This window comes from Fundulus heteroclitus, chromosome 8 (genome assembly GCF_011125445.2).
Source record: "Fundulus heteroclitus isolate FHET01 chromosome 8, MU-UCD_Fhet_4.1, whole genome shotgun sequence".
Taxonomy (NCBI): Eukaryota; Metazoa; Chordata; class Actinopteri; order Cyprinodontiformes; family Fundulidae; genus Fundulus; species Fundulus heteroclitus.
The window spans coordinates 13,502,251-13,515,128 of NC_046368.1; the positions used below are offsets into that span (position 1 = coordinate 13,502,251).

Here is a 12,878-nt window from a genome sequence, read left to right on the forward strand (position 1 = left end):
TATTCCACATACAGTATAATTTGAATAGAATAATATAGCAGATTTAAAATAATCCACTGATGTCATTCAAAACACATTAAATATGACAATTTATTTTAAAACACAACTCTCAACAATGTCCTCTGCAGTAATTTGGCGTAAATGAAAGCGTGGCGCACCAAGTCAGTGATTATGGCAAAGACAATACCAGCAAGCACCGGTACACTTAGCTCCCTGCTCACTGTTGTGTTGCAGGATTCCCAATTTTTAGCCCACATCATATTCACAAACCAGGTGCGTACCCAGCGCCTCCTGGAGGAGCCAAACAGTTTCCGTGGCTGCTGCACTGCGTGTCCCAGCAGGTCGGCTGGCCGAGGTCCATGCCTCTCAGCTGTAACTGGGGAAGAGTGTTTTCCCCAGCAAAAGAGCGAGAGAGAACAACATGAGCATTAAAACACTTAATTTTAACAAGGCTGGGTGAAAAGTGGATGGCAGACAAGAAGAAAAGGGATTGGTGACAACTTTTCTTTCGCTGTTCGTACCATCCAGAATGAATGGTGGCCTAAGTGGTGAGCCGTATCAGTCATGTCAAAAAGCACCTTTGCTCTTGCAAGCAGAAAGTTGTATGATACAGCTGAGTCACCACGAGGTGGCTGAATGACACCATATGTCATTCTGCATGTACCCGACATGCCTGCATGGGCTGCTAACATGCTCACAGTGACACGTTTTTCCCACGTTTGTGCCATCTATTTTCAGTGTTTTTTTACCCAAAGGGAAAAAAACATTACTGATTTCTTTGGTTTTTACAGAGATAAGTTAAAGTAGATACAAAATGCAGTTTTCAAAATATAGTATAGTATAGATGATATGGGTGAAAGGTATTCAAACTGTATGAACTCTGTTTAAAAAGCAATCAGATCTCTGTCGGCTTCCCTGCAGACTTTGATTAGGCCAACCTAAAACCTTAATTTTGTTTTCCACAAATGTATTATTTTGTAAACAGTGTTTCATATAATCGGGAAGACAGCTGAAAATTTCAAAATACAAAAATCGGCGTCTACTTTTGGAAGTAAAATTCCCAACCCCCCCCCCCCTTCTACCCCCTTAACAAAAACCAGAACAAACAACAACACAAAAAAAAAACCCAAGTAGACTTCTGTTTTCTACATTTTATTAGAATACAACAAGGACAAGAAAATGCTATACTGTGCACTTAAAAATGTTGATTTAGCCAACTTACTAGAAAAGTGAGTATCAAAAAGCACTTTAAAAGGTTACTGCATTTCTCATACATGGATGAATATTAAACACAAACCCTCAGAAACAAGGATTACCTATTAAGAAATGAAGGTATAATCATTCTGTTAAAATATACTGTATTTTATATGAAAATTCCAGGCTACACAAGGGGCGGAGATTAGAAAAAAAAAACATGTTGACCGGATAACATTAAAATCAGAGAAACGAAGATATTGTTTGGCTTTGTTGGAAAGATTGTTAGTCAGCCTTGTGCTCAGTAAAGGTGACCTACAACTTTGTCTGGTGACTGAAAACAAGTCCTCTTCTATAAGAATCTACCAGACTGCAGCATCTCAATATTTTAGTCATCCACTGGGAGACTATTAAAGCAGACATCTACAAATAATCTGCTTAACATTCATAGTCCATTTATGTACAAAAATGCTAATATTTAAACATAACCTACATAGCTAATGTCTTCGATACATATACAGAGCCTTTGCTTTACTGGTGCTGCACTTTGTATATGATAAAACTATTAAAAAGGGGTTAATGTGAATCTTTGATCTAGTGGTTCTGCGGAGGGATTGTGAGCCGCCAGCATCTTCCCTACAAAAGTAATAATTGCCCGTTAAAATAAAACATTTTAATGGCTCAAAGTTTGGGTTGGACACTGACAGCAAATAAATGCTCCGCAGAACACTACATAAAAATTACACAAACTTTCTTTTAAAATAGTTGGGATTATAGTTGGATATAAAAAATGTCAGTCAGTAGAGCGCAAAAAAGAAAAGAAAAAAAAAGAATCAATACAAAGAAAACCCCTTAGACTGACATTGAACAGTTGGACCAACTTCTGACCAAACACCGTGGCGCCTTTTGCTCAAGCTCAAACTGATGCTGAATTATGACATTGCATCAGCCATGCAACAGGAAAAACGTTTAAAAAAAATTCAGCGAGGTATAACGTATTTTGTGTTAGGACATTTTTAAACAATAAATTTGTTCTTATTTTAGATTTCACAACAGGTCAAACGACATTAAATGCTGAACTATATAGTGCAAAAAAATATTGGCAACATAAAACTATAAAATAAAAAAAAAAAAACAATGGGTAAATTATATATATTGTTGGTATAAATATATGAAAAAAAAAAATCCTTTGTTCTAAAATAAATCTTTGCCAACAACTTAGATCTATTATGTTGGTTCTCATGACAGCAATGTCTTCTTGAAGAAAAAGAATAGTGGATGAACATTTGCATTATTGTGCAAGAAGTCTTTGCCTGAAACAAATGTGAAAGAGTAAGTTCATGTGGACCATAACGTCAGTGAAGGAAGACTGTGACAAAATTGAACATAACATTATTGGTAGCATTTGTCCTGCCAAGGATAGGCTGTGTGTAGAGAGTCAGGTGGACAAAGAAAAACAGGCTCAAGGGGCTTCAGTAGATTCAGTGTGTGTCTTTAGGGTGGTGCAGCACAAAGTCAGTTGCAGTGATCAATTATCAAGTAATAATGCAGATCCGCTTTCCTTTTCCAAGGGTCACACCGAAACAACCAGGAGCACAGGGGCGTATTTATCCAAGATGTTTACCTGGACAAGAATGAGAGATATCAGGTTTCAGGTTTTTCAACACATTAGTATAATGTTGAAGAGCAAAGCAGCTGACAAACTAGCATACAGAAGACACTGCACTGTAATGCAGACCTTTAAATACATTTAAAAAAGCCAATGAAAAGGGAGGAAAAGTTAATTGCTTAAAGGCTGATCTTTATTTTTCATTTTTTTTCTGTATTTGTTTTAGATTTTGTTAAATCAATTTTGGAGTTGTACTTTGTTTTTCTTTTTGTTAGTTCAAGTTTCATCATTTTAGTTCCGTGTTTTACATTTGTTTTAGTCAGTCTGTTAGTTATTGGTTAGGAACTAAAGTTATTTTAGGTTTTATTATGTTTAATGTTTTAGAAAAATTAACCGTTCAAATATTTAATACACATTCTAGCAATGTGTTTTAGTGAAATACTTATTTTTTTATTTTATTTTTTACATATTGTTACTAAATACAGAGGTAGACTAAAAAAATCTGTGTGAGGATTACTCTCCAAATATGAAAATATTTTTTAGGCCAGAGGATCTTCGGTCTCATGCTTACCTTAGTCATGTTTGATATTCATCCACATTAAACAGGTATGTTGTACCCTTGTTTCTCAGCCAGTTTTTTTCTGTTGACAAAGCATTGTGGGAATCAGTACATATTTTATTCAAAAATGAATAATGCTGTAACAGCTAGATAGAAACACATCTACAGTAACATAAACCCCCCCCCCCCCAAAAACATGGATTTTTTTGGTGGTCTGAAACACGATGCTAATAAGGAAGTTCTTGTGATGGAAAAACTACAAATGGCCTCCAGGGGCAGACTACAAAAGAAGCAAAACTTTCTCCAAAGCACTGTACTGTCTTTAAGTACAGACAAAGAAACAGTATTAAACTGGAATACCGCAGGGTTATGTCCGCAGCCCTGCTATCCACCCCACAAACATGGTTGTGAAGTTTGCAGATGACACCACTGTGTTGGGTCTCATTTCCAACAATGATGAGACTTGAGACCCACTATAGAGAGGAGGTCCACAATCTGACACCGTGGTGCTCCAGGAACAACCCTCACCCTGAACACCAGCAAGACCGAGGAGGTTATAGTGGACTACAGGAGGTCCAGGATGACTCAACACACTCCTGTCTGCATACAGGGGGAGTTGGTGGAGTGTGCAGACAGCATAAAGTTCCTCTGACCTCTCCTGGACTGTGAACACCTCCTAAGACGGCCCAACAACAGCTCTTCTTCCTCAGGAAACTGAAACGGACTGGTCTTTCCACTTAACTGTTAAAATAAACTAGACAAAACTAGACATAGAAATCGTTTTGGACATGCTTTATACTGCATGAGTCCAGAAAATGGCCAGACTGTTTGACCCACTACTATCAGGTAAACACTTCAGAGGCATTAAATCAAAAACTAAGAGACTCAAAAACAGCTTCTTTCCAAAAGCCGTGAGGGCAATCGCGCCCTGCCGAGAAGTTTGTGATGCGTTACATGTTAGAATAACACTACTGTTATTGGGTTGCGCAACCAATGAAGTGCGAGGAGCATTGCGTCATGGAGCTTAAAGGAGGGGCGCAGAGTCAACGTAGTGTGCGTTGTGCTAACGACTGCTAGCGCGTTAGTTTATTTACACTGGGATGTTCTCTCCCACACGGGAACTTTACCGATAGTGTTATGTTGCTTTCAAACATCAAGGCATTTCAAATAAACAAACAACACCTACAATGTGGTGGGTGAAAACCCACCACATCAGGAGTACATCCTGAGTCGGTGTCTGTCTTAAAAAAGTTCACCATCGTAACACATTGTGACAATAACAATTCTCGATTGATGTTGAATTAGAAAAATATGCATAAATTATTGGTCATGGGGAAAGGATATCTTGAAAATGATCTGTGGCAATTGATTCAGCCCACTACACATGGTCTTGATTCCCCAATGCCAAGTAAAAAAATAGTTAAACGTCACATACAAAACTGAGACGCTAGACTGTGCGTTTAAAGATATAAATATAAAGCAATTAATTCACAATATTTAATGAACAATATTACAAAACTAATTCAAATAGTAAGAGTCACAAATGTTATAAAGTCACACATCCAATTACCTCCTGTTCCTCTTTTGTCTTTGTCGCACCTTGGCCAAGACAAAAGCGAGGACCAACAGCCCGATGATGACGGCGATTATGCTTATGGTCAGCGGTACACTCAAGTGCCCGTTGACAGTTGTTTCGCAAGACTCCCCGTCGTAGCCCAGATTACATTCACAAATCCAACCCGTATCCCCGACTGGAGCAACCACACATTTCCCGTGGCTGTTGCAATGCTCGTCACCGCAGGTCGGCAGGCTGTAGTCGATGCCCCTCGGTTGTAATGACAGGGGGACAGAGCTTTCCATGGCACAAGACGAAACGCACTAGAGCTTTACAAAGAGAAGACAAAGACACTGTCAACAACTTTAAAAATGGTAAACTAGATTAAGTATCAAATGTTATCATATTTATTTTTGGAAAAGCTGCAAAACAGCAAGGTTTTGACCAAGCATTTGGTCAATAAACTAAGACAAGTCAGAAAACAGGTTTAGCATGAATGGTCAGACTAGACACACCGTGGGACCCAACTCTTTTTCTGCACTTACCGTCTCTCGCAGAGTGGCTCTTACGCAAACCTTTCTCTGATCTCAGCAAACAAAGGCTAATATCATATTAAAGTCACTGGATCTTATGTCAAACAATTCTGAGCTTCTTATTTGTCCACATTCACCATCTTCACTGTGTTTCTGAGCCAACTTTAAGATGCTCCTTATGTCAAACACAACACATTTTGGGTTTTCTTTATCACTGTCAGGATATCATCAGTGAAAAAGATGAAACAAGGACGCATTTCATTTCAGTTCAAAGTGCGCCTACACCTCCACTGCTTTTCATGCAAAATCTTTTCGTGAAGTTTATAAACTACCAAATCTTACCATTGAGTCATATTTAGAAAGGCTGCTGCAGGCAAATGAGAGACGTTGCTGCTTAGATACAAAACCAGACACTGTTTGGTGATTTGGAGGCTGGCCATTTAACGTATTCTACTTTTTGAAACATCACAAACAAAATGAGTGGAAAAGTTTTCCAGCCCAACTAGAAGCTGCATGGTTTGAATTTATCTGAAGAGAAATAGGCTTTACAAAGTTAAAATACTCATTTTATTTTACCATTTCAACCTGACTGCATCAACATTTTTCTGCAATGTAATTTTTTTTTATTCTGCTGCTGCATTGAGCTTCCAGACGTAATTTAAATAAGCAGACCAATCTGACACGTGGAGTTTCAAATTGTTACATAACAGTGTTCGGTTTAAAATACCTACAGTGACTTGGAGTCACCAGAAGGCAGAAATCAGACATTCATTCAGTCGATTTCCACCCAACAAGTAGTTTTTGTTATATTCTAATGATAAAATCATCTTGTTTTGGTTACCTTACTAATAAATGCTTACGTGTGCTGCCCAATTTCTTCAGAGAAGCTTTACAACAACATTCACATTGTATGTAAAAAATAAAGACAAAACCACCAAAAACTCACAGTAGCAACGAAGAAAACTGTGGCGTCTTCAAACGTTCAAGCTGGAGGTGGGTTTGTTGTCGTTGGCTCGTCCTGTGATCTGTTGCTGTGGCAAAGATTCTGGATCGTTCAGGTTCCCTTTTCAGCCAGATCACCTGGGGGAAAAAAAAAAAAGTGGGTGGAGAACAGAGGAAGAAAACCGAGTCCTGTGAATAGGAACCTGTTTTTTTCCTCTACAGACAAGCAAAGTAAATCCCCTCCTCCCTCTCGTATCTTCACATGAACCAATTCGCACACACATGCAAAATCTCACTCATATATCGTCTGACAGCAATGTTGCAATTTGACGTTTCACAAGGATAAAAGCCGGCGCGTTGCCATGTTCGGGTTAAACGTTGAGTCATCCTGATTTACTAAACAAAATTCTAACTCTCGTCTAAAAAAAATAGATTTCAAAAAGTATATAATTTATCAATAACACGAGAAGCTTGCCGTTTAACTATGGATAATTTAAAAGGGCCTAAGGAAGAACCAGAGAGGTCCATACTTACTGAAAATCGCATATCCTGAACAGAGCCGTGACTGTAGGTGTGTTTGTAACTTTGGCATGGGAGGAGCAGACAAGTCCGAGCAAGGCTCTCCTTGCGACACATGACAAAATGGACATGTCTGTGTGCACACATTCACACGAGCGTTGTGCAAGCTCAAAGGGCCCTCATGCAGACCAGACTGGGTGGCAAAGTCAAAGTAACCACATGTGAACCCTTCAGACTGCAGTGCTGTGCATCTGAACTACATTCCCATGTTCATATCACACAACAACCATGTCCACGTGCTTTTAAAAGCAAAAGATCGTAGTTACACACGTGTTGCTCTGTTATTGTAATTGCTCATTGACTGACTCCATACTCAGATAAGCCGGCGCAAATCACAGTCATTACGTTGTGGTTATTGCAGCAAGGCTGCTCAGAGGCATGTACTTTTGCCAGCAACCTGGACTACTTTGAGTGGATTCTTCATCTGCAGTGGCGTTGAAAAGCATCGGCCTTCCTACAGACGTCTTTTGCCGTTTTCACACTTAAAGTTTTTCAGATGAATCAGATCTTGACGTCAGCGAAAGAAAACCTGAGTAAATAACAAAAGCAGTTTTCAAGTCATTTAATTTATAAAAGGGAGGAAAGGAGGGAGGAAAAAGATTGCAAGTAATTGCTGCCTTGTTTAATAAAAATAACCAAGAACATTGTCGTCAACAGCCAAATCTGGCTTTGTTAGGTCAGATTAATGCAGACCCAAGAAAGCACTAAAACAGAACCTGTTTTACAACATGAAGTAGTTTCAAATGTATCCAAAAGCGACACATCATGGCCTGGTCTTAAAAAAAAAATTTTTTAGAAGAACAACATAATACTGACAACCAAGCATGTTGGTGGTAGTGTTATGGTATGGGGGTGCTTTGCTGCTTCAGGGCATGGAGGACATGATTGAACCATGAATCCTGCTCTTTTGAATGCCTATCCATCAGTTAGTGACTTAAAGTTAAGAGCCCTTGAGTTGTGCATCAGGACAGTAATCTGAAGCATGCAGCAAGTCCGTGTTTCTCTGAATGGCCTAACAAAGAGAACATGAGAGTTTTGGAGTGGCCTAATCAAAGTTTGAACTTAAATGGAATTGATCAACCTTTCCACAAAAGGTTACCCTAAACCTGACACTAATCAAATATTTTAATTAACTAAGGCACCTCAGTGGGTTGAAAAAGAAAACAATATGATAAATCATATTGTCACAGTCCTATTTTTTTTAAATCTCTTGCTACATTTAAAGAGTTTAAGTTCCCCTCTTGTTTTTTCATTGTATTTATATACCATGTGTTTGCACTTTTTATTTGGGGCCTAATGACCAGGCATGTTTCAAAATGAGAACTGGTGCTCAAATATTTTATCTAATCAAATAAAGGCTGCATGTTGTTCAAGCAAAAAAAGAAAATGCATCTTTCATGATGATCTCTGTGAGCTAACTTTATTTCTGAAGACGATCTCACAAGGATAGACACCAGTTGATTTGTGTCTGACTCTAAATCTGGTAACCACTGCTTATTCTTCCCCCTCCCTTATTTTGGTTAAGTAATTTTAGACAGGGATTACCAGCATGTTCAATGCGAACAGCAGAAAAATGGGAAGGAAGGACTAAAATCAAGGAACCAAACTGGTTCCACTTCTGAACAATCCTCAGTTACAAAATGCTTTCAGGACAATGGGCATTGTCCTCCCAACACAGTTCAAGCATGGAGAAAAGCAAAGCAAACATGCATTCAACATACATGTCAGTTCTGACATTATTAGCCTGAATAGTGAGCGTCATATTTTATTTTTGACAAACATATAAAAAGAAATATTGCTTTTGATGAGAACAGAAATAAAATATGCTAAAGTCCAACCTTCACGTATTGTTCTCGTTGATATGTAAGTTGGTGTTAGCAATACAGCACCGGCAACAGGAAGTTAGAAGGGCAGCAGTTAAAACTAACATGAGTCATGGCTTTGACAGTCATGGGATTGTCTTTGATCCGTGCACTTATTTCGGTTGAGCGCTAAACAATTCGGCAGGGTGCCAGTTAGGTTAATGAGTTTTTGGTGTTGCTAACGACGTTACATTAACACTGGGTATTAATAATGATCACAGCAAAAGTTCCTCCAGCAATAAATAATATTCTCCAGGTACTGGTATGGTTTTGAAAGGCTAAAGCAACTGAGCAGTTTTGTATTAGTAGAACAAGTCTGACTTCAGTGTCTCAGTATATTCAAAAATATGAGGCAGGAGAACAAAAGAAAATGAAAGAGAAAATGCTGAAAAAATATTGATACATCCAGCGTCTATGCTTTGAAACCAGCTATATAAATTTTCATTTATTCCATTGAAAATAACACGACAGTGGCCTTTCTACGACTACTACACCGTTTGCACTTTTACAAACAGAAAATACAACACAAGTGACATTCAAAAGGCAAATGAGAACCATGGCAGTATTGACCAAAATAACCAATTTTCTTTTCTTCTAGAATCAAGCAGCCTTATGGAATGTGAAGTCGAAATCTAATACATTTCCAGGTACCAACTTACTAACTTTCTTTCTTTCTTGCTAAGAATTTGAAGACATAGCTAGAACCAAAACTGATGACAGTTAAGCCAAGCATGCACAAAAACGGTCACGGTCAGTTCTTGAATAAAAGGACAATAATTATAAACAAGCGGTCCCGTCTGCAGAAGCCAACACAAGCAACAGCAATTATACATTGATTTTATTGAGTCAGGCGTCTGTCAAGTTCTTACCTGAAGTTGAAGGTGATTCTGGTTAAAGGCCCAAGAAAGTTTCAGTCAACAGGCCGATAAATACATTTCTTTCCTCTCAACCATTTAGCTAAAGAAACAAAACATGTCTGAAGTAACTTTATCGGGAAGTGATTGGCAGATATTTTACTGCTGGCTGATTTTCAAACCTAAGACGAGCTAACCAGTTAGCTGTTAGCTAAAAGAAGGGGTATCAAATTATCTGAAACAAAACCAACCATGGAGACATTCCTTTTAATCCTTTAAGCCAATTCAGTTTCTTTACTCTTATTACATGGAGGTTTTTCCACACAGAACAATTTAGCTCTGGTAAATTTACAAACACAGTTTAGACCAGTCAACATCTGAAGATCAGTATCTGAGGATTCATGATCGCACGCCTCAGGCTACAGCATGTTTTAGGCCGGATGTTTGTTTCAACAGGCTCTGGCATGAGGTGGAGCCCAGAGAGGATCATGTATGACTCATTACACGCATGCTTGTGCACACACATGCTGCTGGGAGGACAGTAGGTGTACAATTGACTGTTGAGGCTTAGTGAGTCTTAGTGAGGAACAATAGATGCCATTTTTTTTTAAACTGAGTTGAAGGCGTACTTAACTTTTATTAACGAGACGAGAGATGCAAGAGATAAACTTCCACATCTTTTGTTTAGAAAATTGCATGGTTCTCTGTTTAGATAGTTATGACAAATTTACTGCTACCAAAAAAAAAAGAGAAAAATGATGGCCGCACTGACATAAGAGTTAACTTCAGAAAGACAAAAATATGTGTAGCATGACCTTTTGCACCGCTTCACTCCACCGATACATGTATCCAGTTCAATCAGCTGATCCAGACACGTTGACTCTTGCAGTAGCAGCAAAGTCTGAAAACTGTACATGTCGCAACATGCGACACAAGATGGCATGGGGTGCAAAGAGCGTACGCAGACGCATCTGAGTGAATTAGAATATTATTGTAAACTTGTTTCATAGCTCAGATAAACTCTATTACACACAATTATATATTTTAAGTTTTTGTCTGTTAATCATCGTATGGTATACTCAACTATCAGGGAGATAGTCGACCTCAGGGTTACCCCCAAAAGGCAATTGTTAAAAAAAGAAGCTGTCTGGTCAGAGTGTTGAATCCAATCAATAGTAATAGAAATTCAAGGAAAAAGTTTGGTAGAAAACTATACACAACAGGGATAATGGGATTTTTAAAACCCATTCAAGACTGTGGGGGGAAACTCATAGCCTAGACATCTGCTGCAGCACAAATTTATTCCAGATCAGAGACGAGAGACTTATCTAGGCTATGGGGAAAAGGGACAGGTTTTTTTTTTGCATATATGCAAGTGCTTTCATTTCGGAGAAGGCGAATTTGGCTAATTCTATTGTTGCTGCCAGAGTTTGGTGGAGCAGTGGGAAGGTATTGAATCCAAGTCACCTGAGAAGCACTGTGAAGTGTCCAGTCCGTGGTAATTTGTGTTGCCATCTCATCTGCTGGGTTTGGTCCACCGTCCAGAGACAGCACCAGCCCCGTCCACACGGAGATGAGATTAGGTGTATCTGTAAAAGTATTTTGTCGTTCAGGCTGTGTGTCCAAAGGAATCCGGCATTTTGGGAGACCATAACATTTTTTTTTGAAACCAGGTCCCAAACTAGAAGACTGTTAAAATGTCAGTTTTGTGTTTATGTGTGGACATACAAACCTCATCTTTTCTTAAACCATGATGCTGTAGCTTCCTCACTTCCATAAATAACGGCACTGTCCGGTGTTGCATTCATACTAAGGCAAATATTTGTTAGGACCGTTAGTGCCGTCTTTCCAGCCCACATAAAAATCTAATTGAACATGCGTATTTGTGTGTGACTGATCCCCAACAACGGTGCCATTTTCACTTTATTTTAGAACAAATACCAGCTTTAATGATCATGACATCACTCCCCTGACCTCAACCAGAAGAGTACGTCTGCAAACTGTAAACATTGATAAGTTCAATTGGCCCCGCTTTCCCCCTTTCCTTGTGTTCGTCTGTTGTGAGGGGTAAATGAAAAGAAGGCATTGCCTTCTTCAGTCATGAAGTTGGCTTTTCAGAATTATTCTTAAAATGCTATCGGTTTGTATTATACAGAGAAGCTGGTTTAACATGAAAATGCTCAAAGAGGAAAACTTATATTGCGCAAAACTATACATCGTCGTGCTAACAATTCTCAGTTTAAGACGTGGGCCTTAAAGAAAACAAATTGTTCATGTTTAGGGGGGGATTAAGTAAATTCTACATAAGTATCAATGTTTTAAGGTATATTAGCATATAATGGTGAATATGCTGATGTTTAAAAAGTGTTTTGGCACTCATCACAATAGTTTAGTAGACATCTTGTTGCTTGTAAATCAAAATCCAATACTCAACCTAAACATAGCTTTGGAAACCGTAGTCATATTGTAATTTAGATACTGTATATGGTAGCTTAGTGGCTTTTTAAAGGCAATAGAAAGTAGGCATTTGCAGTGAGCAATGTCTTTCCAGAGAGATCTTTCATGACATCAAATGAGGAAAAACTGTCCAAAATATCTAGATTTAGTGTAAAAGTGACTGAACTAAACTTTGCACTTTGTTAAATCAAATAAATCAAAGTACTCAAGCACTGAGCAGTAAAATTCTTTATTTGGAGACATGACTTCTTTATAGTTGTAGGCATCTTTGGCTGGGGGAGAAAGATGGAGGAATTTCTATGGGGTGATGTTTCTTGTAGTAAAAAAAAAAAAAAAAAAAAAATACATAGCGAGAATCTAGCACCACAATGTGTCCTGAAGACATAAGAGCACTCCAACATGGATCTGTGCAGAACTTTCAGTGAGATGTTTACCATTAATAACTGATTTTTCTTCAACGGTTTTGTGAAATTTCTGTACTGGCACCTCAAGGTAACCTCCCATGTAGTTTGCCAGCGTGTCACACTGTACATAATTATTGTACATTTATGTTGAGCAGAAAGGTTTATTGCTCAGTTAAGTTCTGCACACATCTTATTAAAATGGATAATGCATATGAAAGACCACCGAGACAAGTGTTGAATCTGTGCAGGGTACAATCAAATGTAACAACATGCACCAAGCGTAGTGTCAGAGGTCATGTTTGGAGCTGAAACACAAATCTGAAAAAAAAA

The 12,878-nt window shown here is 38.4% G+C and overlaps 1 long non-coding RNA gene across 3 annotated transcripts; it reads right to left on the minus strand.

Annotated features, from left to right (window-relative positions):
* Nucleotides 1-1,139: 1,139 nt before the first annotated feature.
* On the minus strand, nt 1,140-10,134 carry LOC105930951. 3 transcript variants are annotated; one of them, XR_004931529.1, is made up of 6 exons: nt 9,939-10,134; nt 9,703-9,790; nt 6,397-6,530; nt 4,933-5,246; nt 3,375-3,444; nt 1,140-2,818 (listed from the first exon to the last, which is right to left on the minus strand). It is a non-coding gene; the product is annotated as an uncharacterized LOC105930951 (long non-coding RNA). The 3 variants fall into 3 exon arrangements; XR_001166477.3 differs by having other exon boundaries at nt 9,703-10,131; XR_004931530.1 differs by lacking the exons at nt 9,703-9,790; nt 9,939-10,134 and adding an exon at nt 6,927-6,975.
* Nucleotides 10,135-12,878: the final 2,744 nt, after the last annotated feature.